At 37.8% G+C, this 26,432-nt stretch overlaps 1 protein-coding gene across 1 annotated transcript in view; it reads right to left on the bottom strand.

The window, feature by feature from the left end:
- Nucleotides 1-26,432, bottom strand: part of LOC124107038 (nonsense-mediated mRNA decay factor SMG5-like) — an 88,530-nt gene that overhangs the window by 15,684 nt on the left and 46,414 nt on the right. Inside the window, exon 3 of the mRNA XM_046464993.2 lies at nucleotides 13,875-14,046. The gene's annotated coding sequence lies outside the window, so the exon portion shown is untranslated. The remainder of the gene's footprint in view (nucleotides 1-13,874; nucleotides 14,047-26,432) is intronic.

Here is a 26,432-nt window from a genome sequence, read left to right as displayed (position 1 = left end):
CCTGAGGAAAGAAAGGCAGCAAGCTTAACACTGTGTAGTGGAGGAAGCCAAATGAACGGAAACTGGATTAAGTAAGAATTTTAAGTAAAAATTTAAAATATAAATGTCCTCAAAGAAAGAGGGTATTATAAATTTGAGAGAAGAACAGAGTTATAAAGAGGTAATATCTGGAGATACTGGACATAAAAAATGTAAATGTTGAAGAAAAAACTCAAAGGAAGGTTAAAGAGTAGATAGGAAAGTGTTAAAAAGAAAGTACTTGGAAAATATAGAGTGGGGTGAATAAAATCTTATGATGCCCTTTGTATAAATGAAAAGCACAGATAAATGAAACAACACTATGTGTCTTTCCAGAATAAATACATGTATACATCTCAGTGAACACAGATTCAAGGGCTTGCATAGACCACTGATGTACTCTGCTATGAGAATGAGTAAAATAAACTCAATCCTCTGCCTCAGAGGATCAAAAAGAAGACTCTTTTTAAAACTCCTATCAAAAAAAAAAAGCAAGAAAGGAAATACACAAATTAATAATAGTCATATTAATATTTGTTAAGTTTGGGTGTGTTTCCCATAATTTTAAAACTTGTTGTAATCTTGTTTTTATAATAGTATTAAACAAACAATGAATGCTTTCCTCCTGGAAGTAGTTTATGTGCTGAGGTAATTTGACTTTAATAAATTTATAGATCTGCAATATTGGACTGCTTTTTTTTGAGTCATGAGTCACATGAGAAGCAGTACATGGAACAAAGCAATGCCATTTTAAGACATTAATGCTCAAGATAACACTGCAGATCTGCCAGTCAGTAAATGTCATCAGGAAAAAAGAGAGTTTATCTTCATTAAAATTATCTAAGCTTCTAGAATTTAGTGTGTTGGTTGCTGTGTTTTATTCATCAAAGATTCCCTTTTGTACCATTTGACCAGGTTAATAAGATATATATCTGTATCTATATGTATATAGATATACATATATATTTTATATATCATAAGATAAGATCATCTGATATTTCTCTCTAGACATACATGAAAATCAGAATAACCTAATTTGCATTTTCAATAGCACATGCATTTTTTAAATATTGTATGTAAAATTTGAATTACCATGCCAATATATTTTAATTGAGATGAAATTCATTCACATAAGGCAAAATTAGTACCCTTACGTAAGTGTGCAAACATCACTTCTATCATATACAGAGAGCCTCCCTTCCCATCAAGCAGTTACTCCTAGTCTCCCTCCCCCAGCTCTTGGCAGTCACAAGGCTAGTTTCTATCTGATGGGTTTACGAATTCTGGATACCTCATATAATGGAATCATACTATATATTTTGTGTTGTTGTTTTTTTATATCCCTTTTATAAATAACCATTTTAATTGTTGTTAAAATCTCTGATTAGGATAGTCACAAATTTGTTTTCAAATAAATATCAGTGTTCACATCTGTAAACACCAAACTTAATGAGATGTTGAAAAAAAAACTAAATAATGAGGCAAACACAAATGATACACATCTGTCTAAACCTATCATCCTCTTTTCAAACTTTATAACTCACCAAGTCAGTTATGCAATGCTGTGAATCCAGTCAATATACCATGCCTGTTCATCCCTCTGTGTCCTTGTACATAGTAATTTCTGAAATGTATTTCCCCATTTTGATCACCTAAAGAAACCTAAGTTTAAACATCACCCTGATGTTCAACAGCCCACATCTAAAACCTCCTCTAACCCCTCTTCCATCCCCATGTTGCTACTTTGCTTGGTCCATGCCTCCCTATGGTAACTTATCACATTGCATTACAGTATGTTTATGCGCACTACTCTAGTAGATACTGAATGCCTTTGTCTTCCTAATGCCTAATACAATGCCTGCCACTAAGAAATCAATAAATTGTTGAATAGGTAAAAATGAAAGTGAGGCCATGGCAAAAGGACAGTCAATGTAGCTAATGATTGATTGAATGAGGAAGATGCGGGCTGATTCAAAGGAAATAAAATGCTAATACCTCCAGAGCACCTCCCCTCCTCAGTCAACTGTTGTCAAGGTCACCTGCCTCCACCTTCTCCAGCAAAGTGGAAGCAGAAATTCTTCCTCCCAGTAAGGAGTTGTTAATGAATACCTGCTGGGCAGCTCACTTCGGGCCCTTCTGGGAAGTTAATGGAATAGGAAGAAATACCCCTGGACAGCTCCCTTCCCACCTTTTTGGCCACCTGGGCAGAATGAAAGAAGGGGGTATAAGAAGAAATCTAAAATCTATAAAAGAGGCAAGACACCCCCATTCCTTTGGGCACCAGCTTTGGACCCCCTCCTCTCCAGGGGAGTATCCCCCCTTACTCCTCACCCTGTTCTATCTTATAAGTGAAAATTTTTGCTCTTGCCTCAGCAATTCTCATATGTTCAATCTTCTACACCAGAGGAACAGGACCCGAATCCTGATTCTCAACACCAGTATCAAAAGAATGGACAAAGTGATCACAAATATTCTGTGGACCACAGCTAAATAAACTTTGACTGATAACAATGGTTCTTAAATTGTGGACCCTGTAAAAGTAACATGAGCACCAGGATGAACAACTTGAGAAGTTAATCACAATGCAAAATCAGAACCTCTGAGTGGGCTCAGCAATCTGTTTATCAAGCCCTCGAGATGATTGTGATATACACTGAAGTTTGAGAACAACTGCTCTGAAATTGAGAAAAAAGGAACAGTTGTCTTTAACTTGCCTCTGAAAAGCCTTATTTCCTGGTTTTCCTGTGACTCTAAGCAGCTTATTCCAAGATTCTGCTGCTGAACCCTTCTCACTGGCCCACCTCTAAGTGCTAGAGAATCTCTGGGCTCCAGCTTCAATCTCTTCTCTATACTCACTTTAGATCCACATATACCTTCAGTAGACTAATGACAATCTAATTTATGTCTCCAACCATTACCTCTCTGAACTCACCTCCTGTTAAGCTGACTTCTTGGTTTTCCTGCTTGGATGTCTATAGGTTTATACTGTACTCTTACTCTTCTCTGTAAACTTGAGGCCCCCTGACTTTCCCATCTCAGAAAATGTAAACTTTACCAGGTTTCTCTGACCAAAAACCTGTAGTCATCCCTGACTCCTCTTCTCATGACTTTACATCCAGAGCACATTTGCTGCTGCTACTTCAAATGATGACCTCATCTATCACTCATCATCACTGCTACCACTCTAATCCAAGCCACCAGCATCCTCCACCTGATTATGGTACCAGGTGAATCTTGCTAATATTGCTGCCCTGCCCACACGTACACATATGTTTAATTCTCCACATAGCAGTCAAAATATTAACCAGATCTTCCACTTTCCATCACACATTAAAAAAAATCTAATAATTTTCCATGCCCCTTAAGACACTACCTGATCTTGTCCCCAAACCCATGTCCACCATTTTCTGAGCCATTCTGATTTTTTAAAAAACACTCAGAGATTCACCTCAGAGTCTGTATTTATAATATTCTCACTGCTGTCTTCTCAGAGCTCCCAGAAAGGTCCCCCAACCCCTCTTCTTCACTCTTTATATCCCCTAACACTTTCTAAACTATCACCTAACCTTACCATTCACTTAACCACTTGGTATTTTGCACTGTCTGTATTAGTTATCTATTACTGCATAAAATTTTATTTCTAAACTCAGTGACTTAAAATGATACACAATTATTATCTCACAGTTTCTGTGGGTCAGATATTCAGGCTGGCTGAAATGGGTCCACTGCCTCAGGGTCTCTCACAAGGCTGCAATCAAGGTTCAACTGGGGAAGAATTCACTTCCAAACCCAATGGTTGTTCATGGAATTCATTTCCTCTAGGAAATGAATTAGGCTGAGGGTCACAGTTCCTTGCCACATGGGCATGTACAATGTGGCTGCTTATTTCATCAAAACAAGTAAAAGACAGTCTGCTAGCAAAACCAGTCTTGAAAATAAAGATTGGTCCCATTCCCCTAGTGTTGAAGACTGAATATCTGAGAAACACTGAAGCAAGAGAAAAAAAAAATTATTAAAAGATAGAACAAAGAGAGAGACTCCTCTGGAGAGGAGGGAGTTCAGAGCTGGTGCCCAAGCGGGTGGGGATGTCCTGCCCCTTTGATAGATTTTAGATTTCCTTTCTTCTTGTGCCCCCCTTCCCCTTATCTGGGCTCCAGCTTCAGTCTCTTATCTGTACTCACTTTAGATCCACATAGCTTAGAGAGCAGCCGTCCAGGGGGCACTTCTCCCTGTTTTCCATATCTATCCAGAATGTCAGGAAGGGAGCCACCCAGCGGGTACTCATTAACAACTCCTTATTGGGAGGAAAAATTCCCTGGAGGCAGGTGACCTTAGCAACAGTTGGCAGAGGAAGGGGAAGTGCTATAGAGGTACTAGCATTTTATTTCCTTTTGAACCAGCGCCCATCTTCCTGACCCAACCATTCATTATCTACACTATCATTTTGCCCTGTCTCACTAGCAAGATGAAAGTCACAATAAGCCAATAAGCGGTAACCTATTCACAGGAATGACACACTATCAGCTTTTCCATATTCTGTTGGTTGGAAGTGGTCCAGCCCATAGTTAAGAGAGGACCTTACACAGGGACCTCACTGATTTAGTCTTTCAGGCTGCCTCTTATACTCTCCTAAGCATGTTTCATGCTATGCAAATATAATACTGCAAGAGTTATTTTTCCAAGTCTAAGACAAGGATACTGAGACAGTTGAGGTTGATAAATTTCACCAAATGCACATAAGTAGTAAAAGTCTGGCAAGTATTTGAACTTTTTTTCTGCCTGACTCTACCTTGATCTTAATGGCCACACTCTCCTACCAGGTCTACAATGTGTTGCAATTATAGAGTTGAACTTTTCACTGGAAGTTGCATAATTTAAAATTTCCCCTATTAAATTTTGATTATTGTTTTAATTAACCCTTTTATTAGCCAACCCCATCCACTTATTTACTATTATTTCCAAATATCTAGTTCTTATGATCTCAGCAGAAATGTACTTAGATATTTAAAAAACATAGTTACTCACTTGGTACATAAGAGTAGCTCCAGTTCGAATGAGTGTTAATTATTGCCATTGTCTAAAAGGCGAAAATGACACTCAAGTGAATTAAGAAACATCTGCTTTTGTCCCAGATCTTAACTCCTCTGGGCCTCATTACTGTCATTTGTTAAATAAGAGCATTGAACCAGAAGTCCTCCTAGGGCCCTTATGTCTTATTGACTCAATGTGATGCTGAGGACAGAAGAGGATGTAAATTCAGCTTAGCCTCCTCCCTACCTTCACTCTATATCCATCAGGTATAGTCGGCTCCATTTTCTGAGATTTGGAAGGTTCAGGTAGGCACTGATTCACCTCATGACTTTCCAAAGTTATGTATCAAATCAACAGAATTTCAAGCAGAGGTTTTGACATCCTTATGTCCTGTGTTTTTTGGTTTTTGTTTATTTTCATTTTTGTTTTACATCTGACATGTGAATTGAACAGGGAGATGAAATTAGCTCTTCTTTTTTATGGTTTCCAATTTTCTCTTTCATCTTCTTTCCTGGGAAAATTCCCATGTGCTTTTCAATTTACAAAAGTTGTGGACGAAGGAACCATTACCATTCAGACCCACCTTTATTCCCACTTAAAATTCTTCTTTTCAGAAATTTATGTAATTTAAATAAGGGGGGAAATAGCATTATGAAATAAAAGGAGAGTTACTATGTATGCCCCTTAATGTTTCCTCTAATAAAGTTTTTAGTACCTTATATATGATAAACAGAAAATAATCATTTGTAACTAAAACAAAATTCAATATTAATAGACTGAACTCAGCCTCTCTGAAACTGATATTAATTTCTGATTTTCTAAACTAACTTAGGACTTCTTTTAATTTAGTCAACTATTACATGTCTTGTTTCAAAAATGAATAATCAAAAGAAAGTTATATTTAATAGGCCAAATTATTTCAGTACAAATCAAACTCTCAAAGTTACTCACATTCACACAAGTGTTTTGTTTGAATCAATATTAAATAACATGTACAATCAAGCAGCTGCTTCTTATGCTTGAATGGTTACCCAACCAAGCAATCTACTAAGAAGAAAACACAATTTGACTAGGGCTCTGTGTACATCCCAAACAAACTGCAAAGTCAATAATTACAGTGTCTTACATAGAGTAAATGCTCAATGATCACTGAATATCTGAAGAAATATAAAAAATAATAGTCATCAAGGAATCTCAGAGCTGAAGAGTTGAGACTATTACCTGTGTTCTTTACAAAAATGTTGCTACAAGGAATTTGAAAGAATATCAATAAGAAAAGGAACGTATACTCTGCAAAATAAGCTAGGTGTTGTCCTATATGGAATGCAATGGAAGTTTCAAGTTTAGAACAGAAATAGCTCACCCTGGACTCAGAGACCATTTGGACCACTTTTCAGAAATTAATTAGAATTTGAATAAGCAGAAAAATAAAAAAAAAAAATACAAGACAATGGAACCTTAGTATTAGTAGCAAGGTAAGAATAAATAAGATTTGTCAAGAACAATATATAAGGAATAAATAATAGATACAACAAAGTCCAAAGCTCTAAACACCATGTAATACTTTATTCAAATATTTGGACTTCTTTTCCTTAATGTGAGATGCCTGTACCCTTGAAGAGAAAATAAAAATGAAATAAAAATCTCAATAATAATTAAATCTGGTGAAACTATTAAGTTCAGTGTTTTAGATATATTAGTTTGTTAGGACTACCATAACAAAGTATCACAATCTGGGTGACCTAAGCAACAGAAATTTATTTTCTCATAATTATGGAAACTAGAAGTCTGAGGTCATCAGCATCAATTTTTCTTCTGAGGCCTCTCTTCTCTCTTATTGGCTTTCCCATGGCCATTGCTTCCGGGCAACTTCATATGGTCTTCTTTCCATGGGTCTGTGTCCTAATCTCCTCATATACAAGGCAAGCAGCCATACTGGATTAGGGTCGATCCTAATGACTTCATCTTAACTTGAACTCTTTAAAGACCCTGCATATGTAAGAGGTCATATGCAGAGATTAGAACTGGGGTGCACATGTATGGATATAATAATGGAAACTGCGAAAGTGGAGAAGTCCACACAAAGAAAAACTCTGTAGCAAACAAAGCAGCAAACCAAGGAAAGGATATGCTTGATTTCTCTGTGTTCTTTTAGTAAACTTCATGTAAATAATGAAGACTGAGTAAAAAGAAATTTTGGAGACTCTCTCTACTCCACTAGGGAAAATAAAGACCCAAAGTTTAAGTGTCTCCTCCAAAGACAACACTGCTAAATGGTGACAAAAACTGATGCCCATTACATTATTCTTTTCACCACCGCAGAGTGCCTTAAATAATTAAATAAAATCATTCCAGTTATGTTTTAAAGAAACTTGACTTCTTTTAAGGACTTTGCTTTTTCTATGGGCTTGGTATAGGTTAAGTTCTATGGCTATAGATGAAGTCTGTATGCGTGGTCTAGACCTGTGCTATATAATACAGTAACCATAAGCCACATGAACATACTTAAATTTGAATCATTAAAATTTAATAAAATTTAAAATCCAGTGCTTTTGTTGTGCTAGGTACATTTCAAGTTCCAGACAACCATTTGTGACCAGCAGCCACCATATTAGACAGCACAGATACAGAATAAGTTTATCAAAGCACAAAGTTCCATTGGACACTCCAGTCCAGCATATTCTAGAAATCAGGTAGATATTTCTTCCATCAAATTTGAAGCAGTTCAGTTTAAATAATTCAAATAACAACTCTCAAATAGCGACTGATGGCTCATTTCACCTACCGACACCACACATTTTAGTGACAAAAAGAAGTCCCTTTTGAAATTTTCCTGATTTTCCATCTTCCCATTCAAATGAGGCTACACTTGTTGTTTTTTTAAAGGTTGTTTTCTTTTTTTTTTTTTTTAGAGAGAGATGAGAGAGAGAGAGAGAGAGAGAGAGAGAGAGAGAGAGAGAATTTTAATATTTATTTATTTTAGTTCTCGGCGGACACAACATCTTTGTTTGTATGTGGTGCTGAGGATCCAACCCGGGCCGCACGCGTGCCAGGCGAGCGCGCTACCGCTTGAGCCACATCCCCAGCCCTACACTTGGTTTTTGAAAGCAATAAATAAATAAAGACACACTGTTGCTGTTAATCAATTTTAAACAGTTTAAACCTCAAATGGCTTAGCATTGATTCTAAATTATTCCAAACACTCTCCCTTCCTGAAGAAACTCTGCAGATTCTTCCTCTATTTCTAAAGCACTGTGGACAAGTCTGAATGGTAGGTGATTATCTACTGTTTCATCCAAATATTAAATCATCCATGAGAAATTCCTCCATCCCTATGCAAATTTCATACCAAGAAATTAAAAGTAATTTGGACTGTTTCTAAATTTACAAAGAACTACATTATAATATGAAAACCACAAAAATGAATTACTTTATTTTTAACAAGAATGTGGTATGCTGAGATTTGTGTTTGCAGAAAGGTGAGTGAATACTATGAGAGACAGAAGGACACAATGGAACAGTGAGCATTTGAGTGGCATTTGCCTTAAGACCAGGTTCGAAAGCCCAGACACAGTGTTTTCCAAAGGTTGAATGTCCTCAGAAACACCAAAGAGGATTTTCTAACAGTGAGGACTCAACAACCCTCCCCAAACCTACAAAATTAGAATCTGTGTGGATAGAATATGGAAATCTCCATTTTTAATGAACTGCTTGGTAATTCTTCTTCTTGGGTAATTTTTCTTCTCACTAAAATTGAAAGGGAATGTGCATGCTTAAAATATAATAGAAAGTTTATATGTTCAGTAAAAATCTGTAGAAATTATTAGTTGGGGGCCATGGGTGTTCCCCACCAAAGCATGGAAGAACTGCTTTTCTAAAGCACATATTATTAAATGACCTTTTGATGTCCTTTTATTGTTTTAAAACAGGAGTACTGGCAGTGATTTCAAATATAATTAAAAACTCAGAATATCGTGCACATAACTGAAGAACAACCTGAACACCTAATGGTGAGACCCTTTCTGGGAAATCAAACAAGGATAAACAACTTCTGAAGACCATTTTTAAGTCTTATGGGTTTTTTTTTTCCTCCCTTGTATTAATTTGCAATTTTTTTAATTTTAAAAATCAGTCTGAAAAATTCTGGGCTAAAACTATGTCTAAGGAAATTGAAATTAGAAGTAAAATACTAACAATTTAAAAGGGCATCAAAATTTGAAAACACTAGTTTGTTGTTGCTTTGAAAAGAGAAAAAACATAAGATATACATCCTTTGAATTAACATGTACAAAATTTTTAAATTCATCCATTGGATTTATTTAATAATTGGCCAAATTGAAAAAAAGAAAGCAAACAAAAAGAAAACGAAGATAAATTCACTTCATTCATAAAATTGATCTTGTCCAATAACTATCACATATGAAATGAACTTGATTTTGGGGAAAGGTAATTTAGTGTTCTTTTTCAGTATAAAATGCTTTGATTAAAATGACAAATACATCTTACATGTGATATAGACAGACGTAGATATGTATCATGTGACTTTACAAAGTTGCACTCTTAACTGTGGGGTCATATAATTAGTTTTGCTTCATTTTCAATACAATGTCTTCTTTTTTTTTTTTTAATTTTTTTATTGGTTGTTCAAAACATTATAAAGCTCTTGACATATCATATTTCATACATTAGATTCAAGTTGGTTATGAACTCCCAATTTTACCCCAAATACAGATTGCAGAATCACATCGGTTACACATCCACATTTTTACATAATGCCCTATTAGTAACTGTTGTATTCTGCTACCTTTCCTATCCTCTACCATCCCCCCTCCCTCCCCTCCCATCTTCTCTCTCTACCCCATCCACTGTAATTCATATCTCTCCTTGTTTATTTTCCCATTCCCCTCACAACCTCTTATATGTAATTTTGTATAACAATGAGGGTCTCCCTCCATTACCATGCAATTTCCCTTTTCTCTCCCTTTCCATCCCACCTCATGTATCTGTTTAATGTTAATCTTTTCTTCCTGCTCTTCCTCCCTGCTTTGTTCTTAGTTGCTCTCATTATATCAAAGAAGACATTTGGTATTTGTTTTTTAGGGATTGGCTAGCTTCACTAAGCATAATCTGCTCTAGTGCCATCCATTTCCCTGCAAATTCTATGATTTTGTCATTTTTTAGTGCTGCGTAATACTCCATGGTGTATAAATGCCACATTTTTTTTATCCATTCATCTATTGAAGGGCATCTGGGTTGGTTCCACAGTCTAGCTAAGGTCTCTCTCCTTTTGTTTCTGCCACAGTGGAGAAGGCAATGGAGAACTTAAAGAGATGGTATAACAAAGAGCACATAAAGGACCTTCCCTAGGGGCTAAGCACTTTCTATGTGCCTGGCACTTGTCTGTGCCCTTGTTATACTTCAGAGTGTCTCATTAATCCAGTCAGTGCAAAACCCAGCTCCATCTTGTGCCAATGAGCCAACTCAGAAGACCAACCCAAAGAATCTCATTTACACCCCGAGATACTGCTGGTGTCTGAGTCATCGTTTACGTTCCACGGGGAAGGGGTGGAAACTGCACTTATAAACTACTTTCCACCTGCTAAATCATTTTATTTGGCAAGTGCTCCCAGTGTTGCTGACAGAGCCCAAAGACTGGTGAGTAATAAAGAAGCATTTTTTCTCTTCTTTTTTAGAAGCTCAGGCCCTCTTCATCAGTGGATTGCTGTCCAAATAAAGTAAATTGATGACAGTTGTAGGCTAAGGGGGCTCATTCTACTCTGTTTTATCCTGGCAAGAGGATCTATCACCCTTTTGAAAGACGTTCAGTCCCTGAAAACAAGATCTTAACGCTTTGTCAAATCTTGCGGAAGCCTGAGGTGGTTTGGAAGCTAGCCAATTAGGTGCTTCTGTGCAGGGTTTCAAGCCTCCCCCTCCACTTCCTTTCATCTTCCACTGTCTGGGTTCTTTTATCCTTAGCTAAATAGCAGCCAATGAAGCCTCAGGCAGTAAATAGGATCTGGGAAGAAAAAAAAAAAAAAAAAAACACCCTTTACATCCACTGAAAACCAACCTCTTTACCAAAATGGTACATCACTCACTTGGCCCTGATTCTGGCCTGGTTATAACAACCCAAGAGAGAAAATAAGGATGATAAGAGAAAACTGATGGCATTACTAGGAGGAAAGGAAATCCTCTCAATGTGTATGACTGTTGAATTATCATTCTATCTGTCTCCCTTTTTGCACTATGAGCTCCTCTCATTCATCTTTCAAACCTGGATAGACACAATGTCTGGCACACACTAAGTGTTCAACTGTTCACAGAATAAATGAAGATGGATCCATGCATGCAAACATTCTCCTTATTATTTTAGACCATCCCCTCTCCAAATTATGACCTCAGAGCCGAAAATGTCAACTTTCAGCCAAGTTTATTCCTTAACACCACCCAATTAGCCCATTGCAACTGTCCTGTAATTAAATGCCCAGAATTTTTCTCTCCTCAGCAATGAATGCTGGCACCAAATTCATATTACCACATACTGCTTTAATCTGTTAATACCCTGCACAGAAACCCCTTCATAGTTCCTCATTCTCTGGCAATGAATTCACCTATGAATGAATTCACCCATCCAGGCAAATGTCTTGTTTTGCTTCCCATCCCCCATTTGACCCATGTTCTTACAGACATAGACACTGCCTTTGCATCAGTCTGCAAGCATGCCCTGCGATATTCATTCCCCAATTATTTTCTTTACTCAGAAGGACTTCTTTCCTTCTTTTTCATCATTGAAATGCTGGTTCAGGCACCATTTCCCCATGAACCAGCCAAAATATAATCTCTCCCTACATAAAAAGCATATTTTGTTGGCAACCTTCTTCCAGTGCTTATTTCATACACTGTTAAACGCAATTACTGGGAAGCCCCAGTCTAAGCTGGTAACCCATAAAGGGAAGAGACAGTGTTGAGTTCATCTCCATAGCACCCGTAAGCACCTGCCACACATCTTGTACACAGCTTGCTCCAGTGTTTTCAGATGAATGAGTTAATGGGATTTTATAAAGATTCACAATATTGTATTTTCTACTTTTTTATCCATCCCCAGAAGGCATTGCATATATTTTGTTTTTAAACATGGTATTAAAAGTCGAAGGAAGAAATAGGCATACAATAAAGGAGACAAGTCTTAATCCTATCATTTTGAACAACAAAAGCAAAAGTAATACCAAGCACTCATATTTGAGACCCTGCTGAGGAATCTGAGAAAGAGAAATTAAAGTAAATGTGATCTCCTGCAAAAATGACAGGGCTTTGTTCCACCTCGCTTAGAGCTGCTCTACAGATTATACCACCCTGGTGTGATCAGTATTCTTCTCAGACATACCTGGCTTTATCTGCTTTATTTGTATAACAACAAAAGTTTATACAATAGTACCCATCATTATCAAAGAACTATTCAACTGTTAGTGTTCCTCAAAACTTCCAAATACTTTTAAGTTTTTGATAATAAAACTCACATCTTGTAGTCACTAATTTCATTTGATTTCAAGAGGATCTATTCTGAATTCCTTTACAAATAAAAAGATTTCTTTTATATTTATTCCCTTACATGTCTTTGTACGTGTCTCTCTCCTTCTCTGCTTAATTTCTCACCTAATATTTGCTAAAGAATAATCATTGTGAGGTATATTTTACAGATCAAAAGTGCAAGAGAATTGGAATGGTTTCCATACTAGATAGAAACCAATGGTGAATCAATAAAAAACATGGGAATCTCCAGAACATAAACTGGAACCCCAAAGAGAGGAGTAGAGGTGACAATTTCCAAGTATTGTGCATCAAGATATGTACCATATTAGTATAACCCTCCTATGTTCATACATGTATACACACAGTGAAATCCACATCATGTACAACCACAAGAATGGGATCCTAATTAGAAGTAGTTACACTCCATGTATGTACATAAAAATAAACTCTACTATCATGTACATCTACAATGAACAAATAAAAATGTAATTTAAAAAGATACATACTATATCAGGTTTCATGATTTGGAAACTTCGGAATTTTTTTATATCAAATGTAAAATTACATTTGTCAGAAATGAAGACCTTTATAACCTACTCTCAGAACACTAAAATAAATATTAGTGAAGAGTATCCAATATATCAAACACCAAAGAAAATTTAACATATTCCCTTTATTTGTAATAATTACTTATTTGGTGAAATAAAATGAGTGACCTCTCAGGAATAATTAAGAACCATGTCATATAATTCCTAATCATTGACAGTAATACCAGTGGTTATTGCTCAGAAGTATTAATGACAAAATGATTTGCTACCAACCAATTTTATTTCCAAATCTGGCTTGTGTGACTCTTTATAGGTAGTTTTTTAAAATTTCTAGATATATGGGTCTATTTTCAAACTGACCAAAACACTACTGGAGATTCAAAACACTGTGCATTTCAAAGAGCTCTAAGGGATGTTTATCTCCCCATTTATTTAGCAAATATTTACTTAAAATCTGTGATGTACATTTATGAGGATGAAAAACAGCTTCTATTTTTAAAGAGTTTATTATCCACTATAATAATTATAAACTGATGAGATAGTAACTGTGATCATATTTGAACAATGAGATTTTGGTTCACAGGAACATCTACGCATCACAGCACCATGATTAAAAGCATTGGAATTTTCACTCCATCACAAAGGGCTGGAACACTGATTTTACTCTTTCTTTGAGCTAGACAAGAAACTTGACCCTCAGGTCTACTGAGTTTCTTCACCTGTAAAATAAAGAATAGAAACATCTACCTTGCAGGGTTGTAGTGTTGTTTTGATGATATAGGTGTTTCTTAGAATACAGTAATTGTCCTGTAAATAATGGTTGTTGTTGTTCGTAGTAGTAATAGTAGTAGTAAGTAGTAGTTTGGTCGTAGTATTGCAGGAGTAATGCTGGACTCTGAATAAACTGTGGGATTTTTATCTAAACAAGAAGAGAAGGAAGAGTGTGTCAGGTAAAAGAGCCCTTGGTAATAAAAGAGATTGAAAAAGTATTCAGAAAAGGAAAAGTCATTCTGTATGCCCACATGTGTACCAATTTGGCCAGTGGCCACAGAAAAGATAAGAGATTAATTAAGGTAAGGTTATAAAAATTGAAATTGCCATATTCTTTTTCACCCAAAGCAGACTGGGATTTTTAGATTATTAGAGTAAGGAGACACTGGTGCCTAGAAATTTTACTGAACTCATATACAAGCTACAAAGATTTTATTGGTGAAAATTGCATTATCAAGTCTGTTGCACAAGGCCTGGAATATCTACAGTTGGCATCTCAGATATCTTTTAATAGAGTCACGAGTGCGCGCGCACACACACACACACACACACAGAAGAGTATATCAAATAGGAACCTCTAAACTAAGGACTATTTCCACTAAAAGTAATTATTTTCTTTTGAAATAAAATTTGTTCCAGTCTCATCATTTTCTTTTCTATATACGTGTCATTACTGTTGACAAGAGGTGAAATGCAAACAAAACTCATTCCTGTTTGATTGATGGAACTCTTTAGACAATATTAGTACATATTCATTTGGACAATTAACATTTCAAAAAAAAGTATATTGCTCAAATATATTTAATTTTCAAAACAAAGCTCTATGTCAATGTTCAGGAAAATGTAGGAAGTAAAAGGGATAGATGCAAGTCACTAGAGGGCTCTTTCCATTCTTAAAATTGATGTGTCCCAATTGAAATTGGCCAAACTCTGCTGAACATGACTCTGAAGATCTATAAGAAGCTGATCTCATCAAAGTTTTCTGAGTTCTAATATGAGTCCTAAAATGAGAGGAAAAAAAATTTCTAGGGCCCCACTATCTCCCTATTTGGGAGGACTTCTGGTTCTCTCAGTCTCCACCCAGCTAGGTGAAGAGACCTTCCAATGTTCTCCCAACAGCCCCACATGCTTTCCTGGTTCATAACCTGTGCCTGCCAGTATGGCAGCACTTACCTGTACCATAGCAGTCTGTTCTCTTAACCGTCCCACTGGACAAAAGTTTCCTGAAGGAAATAACTCTGTGTGTGAGTGTGTGTGTGTGTGTGTGTGTGTGTGTGTTTCAAGATCCCTTCAACTCTCACTTTTATTATTGCAACTTTCTCCTAAATTATTTCCCTGCTTCCACCCCTGGCTTACTATAACCTATTTCTCAAAACAACAGCCAGAATGATCCTTCGTCAGGTCTTGCCATTTCTCTGCTCAAATCCCTCAATGCTTTTCCTTGTCACTCAAAGTTAAGCCCATTTTTGAAATGGCACAAAAGGTCCTGCATGATCTGCTTGTACCCCTCAACCATCACCCACAATGATACCTCTCCAACTTCTACTTCAACTTCCCTCCTGCTGTCTTTTCTTCTCCCTTAACCTCCTGTAGAGGATTGCTTGGTACTTAACTTCTACATTAGGAAAAAATACACTTAGTACATTCATGACAATAAAAATAATCTCATCTGGTTTGGGTAGGTTCCTTTTTAAACTAGCTTAAGTGTGATTTCTTCTCTCATTTGTGTATTTGGGGATATGTGCGTGCATGTGTGACAGAGACTAAAAAACAGACACAGACAAAGGAAGAGAGGAAAGTCATTTCTTTCTCAATGCCATAATTCCCCCCAGTTTTAAGAACTATGACCATCAATCTGGCCAAACCCCTTGATAGCAACAGTGTTCAAGGAGCACCCCCAAGTGGTAGCACTAACCTCTGAAGACGCTCTCTCTTTAAATAATTGAAGGATTAGAGGACAGATTCAAATTCTCTTGCTTATGAAACCAGAACCCTAGTCTTCAAAAGGAAAAGCCCTTGAGAATACAAGAGTAAATAAATAAATGGAAGAAAGATTTACTGAACAGAGAACAACAATGACTGCAAGAAGGAGAGAGAAGAAGAAGCCTAAATCACACTCGCACATGGGGCTCTATTACAAGGCTGTCACTCAAACAGATTTCTCTATTAAATGAATTAGCAAGGTGGTAGCTCATTTCTTAAGTGCTGTCGCAGGTGAATTATGTTGTCTTAGTTTTTGTTTTGTCTTATTTTAGTTGGTTGTTTGGGTGGGTTTTTTTTTTCCAGATAATTTTACCTAAGCATCTTGATCATTATCAAAACACTTCTTTGATAATATTACAGAGATAAATATGGCTTATCAGTTCAGACAGAGCCCCAGAGGTCTCTGCATTTCTTTCTTATTTTCTGTCCTGCTGATCCTCTTACACGCACCCACCTGCCAGAGAGTGAGATCGTGGTACTGAAAGCAGAAGTCTTGCTAATCTTTGATAGCCTCTGAAGCTTTATCCCCAGCTCAAGTACAAAGCAGTTATGAAAGACCTCTTAAATTAGAGAAAATGCTTTTTGCATTTTTAGTATCTAAATTACAAGTATATGTGACTGGTTTGCAGATCCAACTCTAAAGAACCAGTTATTTACAATTATATCTGGAAATGCAAATATAATGAAGAATATAGAGATTGGAAGAATGAAAAGAAACACAAGAGTTTATGAGAAATGGAGAAGGGAGAAAAGGAAACACTCAAAATTGGTTTCAAATGTTGGAAGGCAGTTTATTTTTTATGTTGTTCACTCCTGCCATCTAGTGGTTACTGTGCAGTAATGCCTAAGTCAGAACTCCAAAATCACTAAAGATGTGATATCAGTAACCTATTTACACCTGTGACGGGTCCCATGTCTTTCTTTCTGGTATGAAAATGACTATGAGTGTTCTGTATTTGTTATTGTCCCCAAAATTTCAATTGGAAGTCAAGGATCCAAATTTGGAATGAATTCTGAAAAGCACCAATGATTTTTGCCTCACTCAGTCAGTGTCCTTCATTGGGCAAGTTCTCTTCCCCAAAAACTGTACTATTCTGAATTTCTAATGTTTCAACAGTTCCTTTCCTAAATATTAGATTAAGAAATACAACTTTTTCTTGCAAAATGCTCTTAATCCAAAGAGCAAAGTAAACTGATAAAATAGAATTATGGGCTCTAAACATTGATTCAATCATCAAAAACATCCCTGCCTTTGTAAAAGATTTATGTAAAGAGAAAACATACTTTATATGGCCTTTTATTTTAAATTTTGTTAAAGTTATTTTAAAGGATAATTTTTAAAAAAAAATTCCCCAAAGATGATCCTTTTCCTCTTCTGTGATCATTGGAATGGGGGGAGATACCGTTGCAGACTCAGCTGTATAGATTCAGAAACTGTGCCGCAGGCTCCCACCAGCCTTGTAAAGATGGTAGTGCATTGCAGACAGGGCTAAAGGGATCAGAACACAGCCGGCTGAGAGAAGAAAGTTTTACCAGAGTTGGACACCTGCGGTGAGGGTTCTGATCCTTACAATCATATCAAAGGTAATGATTCTACATTTTTTAAGGGGAAAAATCCACAAGGGAGACACTATCTGAGAAGTAATGAGCTTCAAGCATGACTGGCTCTCTGGAAGAGAATTTTGCAATGCCATAAAACAATCCCAGGTCTAGACATTTCAGATGACAGGCACAGAGATGGGAAGCGGCAAGCTGAAATAGAGAAGCCCAAGGCATGTTTTTTAAAAAAAGAATTGGAGGCTGGGGAGAATGTTTGGCCTAGAACTTCAAAAAAACATAATAAAATACTTTAAGAAATGTAACTCAGAGATACAAATAAGACTTGTATTTTCCATTGGGGAAGAAATTGTTATTGATCTACTGTCTTTCTAGAGTCTTTAGGTAGAGAGGCATAAAAATCTGACATATGTAATAAAGCAATCCTGGTACATGTGCATCACTAGTAAGTCTCCTCAAGGGCTGCGTATTACCAGTGCTAGACTGGGCATCATGATGCTTGGTCTATCTCTTATGTTCCTGACTTCCTGGTCCTATGCTCTCTGAATTCTATGTCCAGCTACTATGGCCTTCTCTGAATTCTTTGTGTTTTCTCATTTTTAAATCAAGACCTTTGTGCCACTGGTTTTCTTCTACCTGAACATTATACTCCCTTGGGGCTTTGTCAACCCAGCCCCAAATTACAGATCACTGCCTCTAAAAAGTTCACTTATACCTTATCTAGTGCTGTACCTCACTAGTTTTTCACCATCAAACAATTTTTTCACAAAAATGATTTCCTTGCTTTTTTTTTGCTTATTTTATTTAATTTTTAATTATCTGTTTTCCCCTTCTAGAATATAAACTCTATAAGGGCAAGGTATTTCATGGCTTGTTTATTATCTATTAATCAAGGTCCCAGCAGGAAAACAGGAGCAATTGGAGGAAGTTTAATAAGATGCTATTTAGAAAGTAACTGACTCATGACTTCTATTGCATAGAGGTATGCCATATTTGGGGCTGGTAACTGAGGAGTGCTGTTGTCACTCTTAGGCTTGAAGGACAATGTGGATGTATTACTGGAACCCAGGGAAAAACAGGGGTTGTGTGAAGAGGAGCACCTAGCAAAAGCACGAACCTGCAGAGAAGAGATGCTCCAGTCTGGGGACCGCCTTTGAGGAAAGCCAGGAGAATCAATGTCTCCCCTGACCTTTCTTCCATCATCAGGTGCCAGCTGAGGCTCCTTGAGACTGAACCCAAAAGAAAGCCAGCAGTCTCTTCAGTTCAAACTCAGGGTCACAGAGAGGGCTGGAGAGTGGGTCTATAAAGGCAGAGAAGAGATATCCAACAGGCAGCCCTGAGTAGATGCCTAATAAAGATGTGTGCCATCAGTGAACCATGTAACATCTGGGAGTTCAAAACTGATTGACCTCTGGCTTTAGAAAAATCAATGCAATTTTCCCTGAAGACAGCCTTCAGCCAGGAGCAGACTTTAGAGACCCACTTCTCAGGAAGGCTTGGAGGAGCCAGACTTACTGGACTACCAGGAACAATATGTCTGATTGCACAGTGCATTAAGGAGATAATGGAAACCTTTCAAAGAGATTGAACTGTGGAACTTCAAATTGGAAGAAGTAAAAGTACATACATTAGAGAGTGGCATGGGCTGTTCATTAATACTTCATAAGCCTGTGCAGAAGGCTTCGCTGTGCCCCAAGAGCTCCACATACCCCATCTCATTCAAGTCTCAAAGTCTCACTGAAGATAGCAAATGACATTCTCATTGAATAGATGAGCAAAATTTGTCTTAGCAAAGTTAAGTATCTTGCCCAAGGTCATACAGCTACCAGGATCAGAACACATATCCAGACACAAAGAAAGAAAACACAAGCTTGGGGGGGGGGAGTTTCTTTAAAAGGTAGGGCAGACAAGGCGAGAAACACTGAGAACCTAAGCTTCTCAAGAGTATAGATAAATCCTAACTCTATTGCAGCAGCTGCCCACTCTCACAAGAGTCTCTGAACCATGTGAACACAGGAAAAATAAAAGATAACAGGGACAACATGAAAAGATAAGAAGTCAGGAACTGGATAATTTGTCACAATAATTCAAAACCTAGGGAAGGCACCTAAATAATAAAAAGTGCATCTAAAACTACTGCTCTCCTTCCTGAAACCTAGATCTTGGCCCAGGATCATGGTACCAAAAAAATACGAAATATGGTACCAAAAAAAGTCAGTTCTAAATGGCAGCCATCCCCAAGAAATACTCAGAAAGCAGGGCTTTCGCTCCTCAAATATTAAATCTGTCCAGATAAGGGGTGGCGCAATGAAACAGAAAACTCATTTTATTTGTATTCATGCACCTTTTGCAATAGATTTAGTCTCTTTCCTTATCATTTGATCCTAAAATTAGAATGTTATTTTTCATATGCTATTTGTGGAAGGAAGGTAAGATATGACTTTGTTTTTATCTCTCCTTCCTGCCTCTTGGCAGACATAATGAAGCCCAGATATGATAAGTTCTAGAAAACCTCAATGAGACAGGAGACATGAATGAAACTTTATCCGAGGTTTGATATTCTTGGATATTTGCAAGGTAATGGCATGTTCGAGCATGTTCTCAGCCACTAATGATACAGGATCTTCAGAGTAGCCTCAGTCAGGCCCACTTCCTGCACCCACTTTCCAGTGCTAGATTCAGATCCTAGTGCACCAGATTCAGGTGTGTGAGACCCTCAGAACATGGGCTTTCAAAGAGAACCATTTCTGTAGCTAATACTGAGTAATGAAAAATAGCCCCAAAATAGCATTATGAAAATGAACTTTTAAAAAATATGGATGTGAACCCTTGGAGACATTGTATAAATTTATTTTTGAAAGGATTCAGGGAAAGTGCTCCCCCATGAGTAATGCAACCACTGATATGGTTTATTCAATGAGCTCCACTGCAATTAATCTGAAATCCGTGCTCCCTTGCTCTCTCTGTAAGCTGAACAGCACTAGAATAAAACAACTGGAAAGTGCACCTTCTCATTTTATTATTCAAGAACTGTTTTCCATAGTTAATATTCATAGACAACTTTCTTCTGAGACCAGAGACAATTAAGTGGACAAAAAAATTCTGCAAAGTTTACAACAGAATTTAATAAACTATCCCACAAATATGCAGAATCCTAATTATACAGGCTGAACCTTTTGCACCTCAGCTTTCCAATCCATAGAGAATGCCTGCAGCATTCTGTACCTCAAACAGGACTTGGCAGAATTAGCTGTGAGCCACGTGGACTGACACATGCCTTTTGTGTGCTGATATTAGAAAAATCGTTGCTCCCCTGACCTGGGTGGCTTATCTATCTGGCATGATGGCTGTAGAAATGGGTTTAGGATTCAAGCAGGATTTGGGATTAAAAACCTTCTCTACCATTTACCAGCAGTGTGATTTGGAACAATTACTTGCTAATCATCCCTGGCCTCAATTTCTTCATGTGTATAAAAAGGATGACAACAGTGCATAGTTCAGTGGATGACTGAGAGGAGAGAAAAAGAGAATATGTGTAACATTCAGAGCCACATAATAGGCCTTTGGGGCTTGTAAGCTGCATATATCTCTATGCACACTTGACACGTCTGTCTGTTTGCCGAGCTCACTGTTCCTTAGCATGGATTCTCCAGGACTATAGCAGACAACCCCATCCTTCCACTTGGATTGTTTGGTTCCCTTACCTATTGCTTTTCCACAATTTGTCATTTACATCTGTTTCCTTCAGCTGCTGTGAAGTAGAGGGGTTTTCACCCCTGTGCATACTTTGGGACCCCTCACCCCCCCAAAAAAATATATATGGCCTGGAGTAATTGATATACATTTTTTTTAAGAGAGAGAGAGAGAGAGATTTTTTAATATTTCTTATTTATTTATTTAGAGAGAGAGAGAGAATTTTTTAATATTTATTTTTTAGCGGACACAACATCTTTGTTTGTATGTGGTGCTGAGGATCGAACCCGGGCCGCATGCATGCCAGGCAAGCGCACTACCGCTTGAGCCACATCCCCAGCCCAATTGATATACTTTTGCTCTGCCAAAAACATTCTTACTCCTGTTACTAGAATAATTACATTTCATTGCTATTGCTCAGGTTACCCAAGTGTCTTTCTTTTCACCTCTCCAAGGTTCCCTTCCTCTGGTGCCTCTGACCCATACCCACTCCACAGTCTACTCTCAAAGCACCTTCCAGCTCTGCTTTACCTACTGCCAGAGCCATATGAAGCCTCTTTAGGACTGAGTTCTCAAACCAGTACCCTGCTTCATTCCTTCCTCGTTCCCTCTGTCCCTGTATTTCTTCACCTATTACTAATAAAAAGGCAGTAAAGTTGGGAGACCAGCTCTGAAAGTTTAGCAGTAAAGGATACCAAAGAAGATAAACCAACTACAAATATAAAGTCCACCTTAGAGTTCCCAAAATTTAGCTGTCATTACCCACCTCGACAGGTTGGCCTTGTTCCTCTGCGGGCCCTCTCCTGACATCAGTCTCAGGTGCTTATTTACCCCTTCCCCCTCACCACTATCCTCATGTTTTATCCACAACTACCTATTCCTACCTTTCATTCAGAATATAAGTAGTTTAGCTCTCCTTCTCCTATCCTAAGCTAAATTCCAGAGGTATTTTCATGGAACCCAGAAGTTATCAGCGAGTCCTACTAAACACAGAGCTATATGTTGATTTGTATCCTTACCCATTCAAGTATGCAACAGAAGATCTGAAATTTCAGGATTTCCCTTAAGTTACCCCAGGCATCAATTTTAGACAGGACTCCTTTCATCTCCTCCTTTGATTTTACACCCTCCCCTTGCCTCCAGACCTGCCTGCATGCATTCCATCTCCCAGAGTGCGCTCAATGACCTGTTAAAAATATATTCTGGCCACTGTCATGGCTGTCCTCAAGATTCCCTGAGAGGCTTGTGTGGTGCCCAGACATGCTGGACAGACTGCTTGAATTCCCCTCCATCATCCTGCCTAGCCACAAGCATGACTTTGGGAAAGTTACTTAACCCCACTGTTTTTCCTCATCTATCAATAGAGACAATGATACCTCCACCTTTGACAGTTCTTATAAAGATTTAACACATATTTATGTATAAAACCCAGCTCAGGTGAGTACTAGAGAAGTGTTTATGTGATTAGTGCCTGGACCTTCCCAAATTATCTGCTGTTATTTCTTCAGCCTCATCTCATGCTTCTCCCCCCTCTCAATAAGCCACAGTCATACAGAACAACTTGAGATGACACTAAAGACAAGATGAACCTTGACCTTGATCTTCTGCCTCATTTCCTCCCCCTCCCCCAACTCTCTCCACTTAGGTGCTGGTCATTCTCAAGCCTCAGCTTCTAAATTATGTCTTCAAAGAAGGCTTCCCAGGCTCTCCAAGACCAAGCCTCCTTCTATGTGCTCAGGAGCCCCAAGTACTCAACATGAATAGCGTCTATTTATTTGCAGCGGCTTATTATCTTCTCTGCATTTTTCTTGGGTTCACTAGACAGCAAATCCTTGGAAAGCAGGAAGCATCTCTTATTTTTGGTTCAATACCTTGTATTAGGCACAGTGCTGACACATGGTAGATGCTCCATAAATGCTTCTTCAGTCAGTATTGAAAACAAAAACAGCAAACAAAATGAAGACAAATTCTATCACTTACACGTATGTGTGATATTGGACATAAATGTTACTTATGCGACTCTAGTTCACCTCTTCATGTTTGAAATAGTAGCATCTTCAAAATGGATTTTTATGATCTTCATCATTCCTGAGCAGGTGCTAGCTTGGTAAGTAAAATGAAAACAAATTTCCCCCATGAGCCAAACCCCTGCATCTCTTTCAACTGTGCAGACACCTTGGACCTGCCTGAGCCACCCCTTCCAGCCAGTGACTGAGATAGAGAGGAAAGAACCAAAGCAGTGTTTCTTTTTAGAGCACCTTATACCACATGGAAATTTATAAATCCTTATTGATGCTAATGATGTGATGAAGGAAAATCCTGAAAAAATGTTTAATGGAATAAAGATCCTAGAGGCTTCCATTTTTCATAAGAAGATGGAGAAGGAAGATCAAAGAGCCCATCCTCTCCTACCGTCTCAAGAACTTTGATCATTCCTTTGATTTTTGGTCAATTTTCTGTTAAAATGTTTTCAATTCCTTGTCATTGAGAGAGACAGAAAGAGAGAGTAAGATAAACAAAGGTCCCTCAAATGTACCTCTTTCTCTATCTGACCTTGTCTTTCTCTCTCTCCTTCATAACACGAGAGATCTACATCATCACCTCTCATTCTCTCTTTAGCCACCCCTGGCTTCTGTCTTCCTCTCCATACCATGTCAACTTTTCTCTGGGACATTCTTCTAATCTCCTCATATTCAATCTCTCAGCAGCAACCTCTCTACTCGGCCCTCTTTGTTCTCTGTTTCCTTTCCTTAGACACAGTCTGATTTCCATCATCCCTGCTTCCTGGTAACTTTCTCACTATGAAAAAGACTCCCATTGTAGCTAAATCCAGTGCCTTCACTATGCTTGATCTCTGCACATCTGAGGCAGATGGTTACTAGCCCTTTTTTGAGAGGTGTTCTTTCCTCAGCCTCCGTGACATCACTCCTCAATTTTTCCCTACCTTTCAACTCCTTCTATGTGTCTTTTTTTACAAGTTCATCTTCTTCAAATGGCTATTAAATGTTGGAGTTCTTCTAGATCTAGCTAGATCTTCTTCTCCTCACCTTCTACACTCCCCCTAAGCAATCGCATCTGTGCCCATTAATTTATCAGTGACTGAAGATTTTATCCCTGCTCTCTCTCTCTTTTTAAGCTCTAGTTTCACAAACCCAGCTACTTCCTTGAATTCACCACTTAAAGTCTTCTACTACCCTGTTCTCCAAGACCCTTGTAATATTCCTTATTTCAATGAAAGGTAGCACTATCCACTAAGTTGCATTCCAAGAAAACTGAAGTGTTCCTGGGCAATCCTTTACTTTTCTCTCCCATATCTGGTCTCTTACTAAATCCACTTTATTTTGATCCAAAATATCTCTCCATCCAGTACTGAGAAAGCTACTACTTCCTTGTCACCATCTCACTATTGCTCCTTCCCAATCTATTCTTCAAACTGTAGCAAGATCAAAAAAACATCCATGCACCCATACGTATGCATGTGCATACACACACACATACACACACACACACACACACACACACACACCACTAGCATGAAGACTTTCAATCATTTCCCACTGAGGAGAAAGATCAACACCATTCACAAATCAAAAAGATCTATGTAGGTCTGCCCATCACCCATACTACATCTCACTTGTACCCTCCTGCTCTCCAGTGCTCTAGCCACAGTCATCTGCTTTCAGTTTAACAGGATCACATCCCCTCCTGTCAGCTTTTGCACATGCTAATCTCTTCTCCTAAAATCTTCTCTGGCTCCCACCACATCTGCCCTTCACCAATTTAATTTATACTTATCCTCTAACTCTTAACTCTTATGTGATATCCTCAGAAAACCTTCCCCAACCTTCTATACAAAGATGGGTCCCACAAGTGTAGACTCTCATACTTCCTTCTTGTTTCATGGCAGTAATCACATTTACCTTTGTGATCAATTAATTAACACTCACTTCCTCCTTAAGAATGTAAGCATCAGGAGAGCAGGGACCACATCTGCCTTGTTCATCAGGATAACCTCAGTTCTTGTACAAAAAAAAAAAAACACTCAGTAACATGAGTTGACGATCAAAGAAAAAAGAGTCTATTGACACTGTCCTCTTTCTGCTATTGAGAAAACAGGACACTGGTCTTGTCCTATCTCTTTTTCCACTGCTATGACTAATAGAAAACAAATTAAATATTCCTCTGTTGCAACAGTGACTTCATTTTCACAATAAATGGTTTGATAACAAACCTTCTAGCCTAAGCACTAAATGGAACACCACAGCTGGTTGAGTGAGGCAGTATAGTGTCAAATACAGAACCAGGTTACTGGAGTCAGATTCTCGTTCTACCACTTACTCTGTGTGACCATAGCAGGGACTAACCTCTCCAGACCTCAACTTCCACATCTCTAAATGGGATTAAAAGTATAACTATTTTATAGGGTTGTTGTTAGGACTGAAGGAGCAAATCTATATAGAGCACTAAGGACAGATAACTATTTCTAACATTTTTTGGATCACTGCCATGTGTCAGCCCTGGGATAAGCACTATTTGTGTATTAGTTCAGATGCTTAAGTAAGCAGTATGGGATGAATTGGACTTTAAAAGATCCTTTTGTGTTCTACCATTTTAAATGATTTCAAGCCAATAAATTTATGCCACACCTTGAAATAGCTATTGTGATTTCATTGTCATCTCCAGTTTGCAAGTGAGAAAATTCGTACTCTGGGGTGTGAAGTGATTTGTTCAAGACCAGACAATGAAACCAAGCCCAAGACTTTGTGTATCAGTTGGTTCAAATCACATTGCCCCTCTTCTGTGCTTTCTAATAAGTCTCCCTCCTGGTATTTGTACTCTCTCTCACACAGTACTTTCTGTGTATTTTCTCATTTGTTGCTCACAGTTACTCCTTAAGAAGAAACCTATGGAAATGCCATAGAATAGAGTAGTTAAACTGACTTGAACATCTATGAGCTCTATATGACTTATTTGCTTTTTTATTTGGGGAAATCATTCAATAGTTCTGATCCTGAGTCTCCATATTTATAACATAACAGAGCTAGACAATCCTTGCTGTTTCCTCTAGATCAAAACAAAACAACAACAACAAAAAAAAGTCTCTTTGCCTTCAACCACATATTTTCCCTCCCATAAGTTATCATTTAAGGATGTCCCCTTGCAAAAAAAAAAAAAAAATCACTTCTTAATCCATTAGAAAAACAATTTTCCCACTCCTGTGTGAATCTTTTTCAAGTTTAGTTAGTAGTGTGGACTGCAAACCCAAACTGTTTCTGTGAATCTGTTCAACTAAACCAAGTT

This window comes from Marmota monax, unplaced genomic scaffold, assembly GCF_021218885.2.
Source record: "Marmota monax isolate L192 unplaced genomic scaffold, Marmota_monax_Labrador192_F-V1.1 WCK01_AAM20220418_F8-fsc00003, whole genome shotgun sequence".
In the NCBI taxonomy this organism is placed as follows: Eukaryota; Metazoa; Chordata; class Mammalia; order Rodentia; family Sciuridae; genus Marmota; species Marmota monax.
This window is presented reverse-complemented; position numbering and strand designations above follow the sequence as displayed.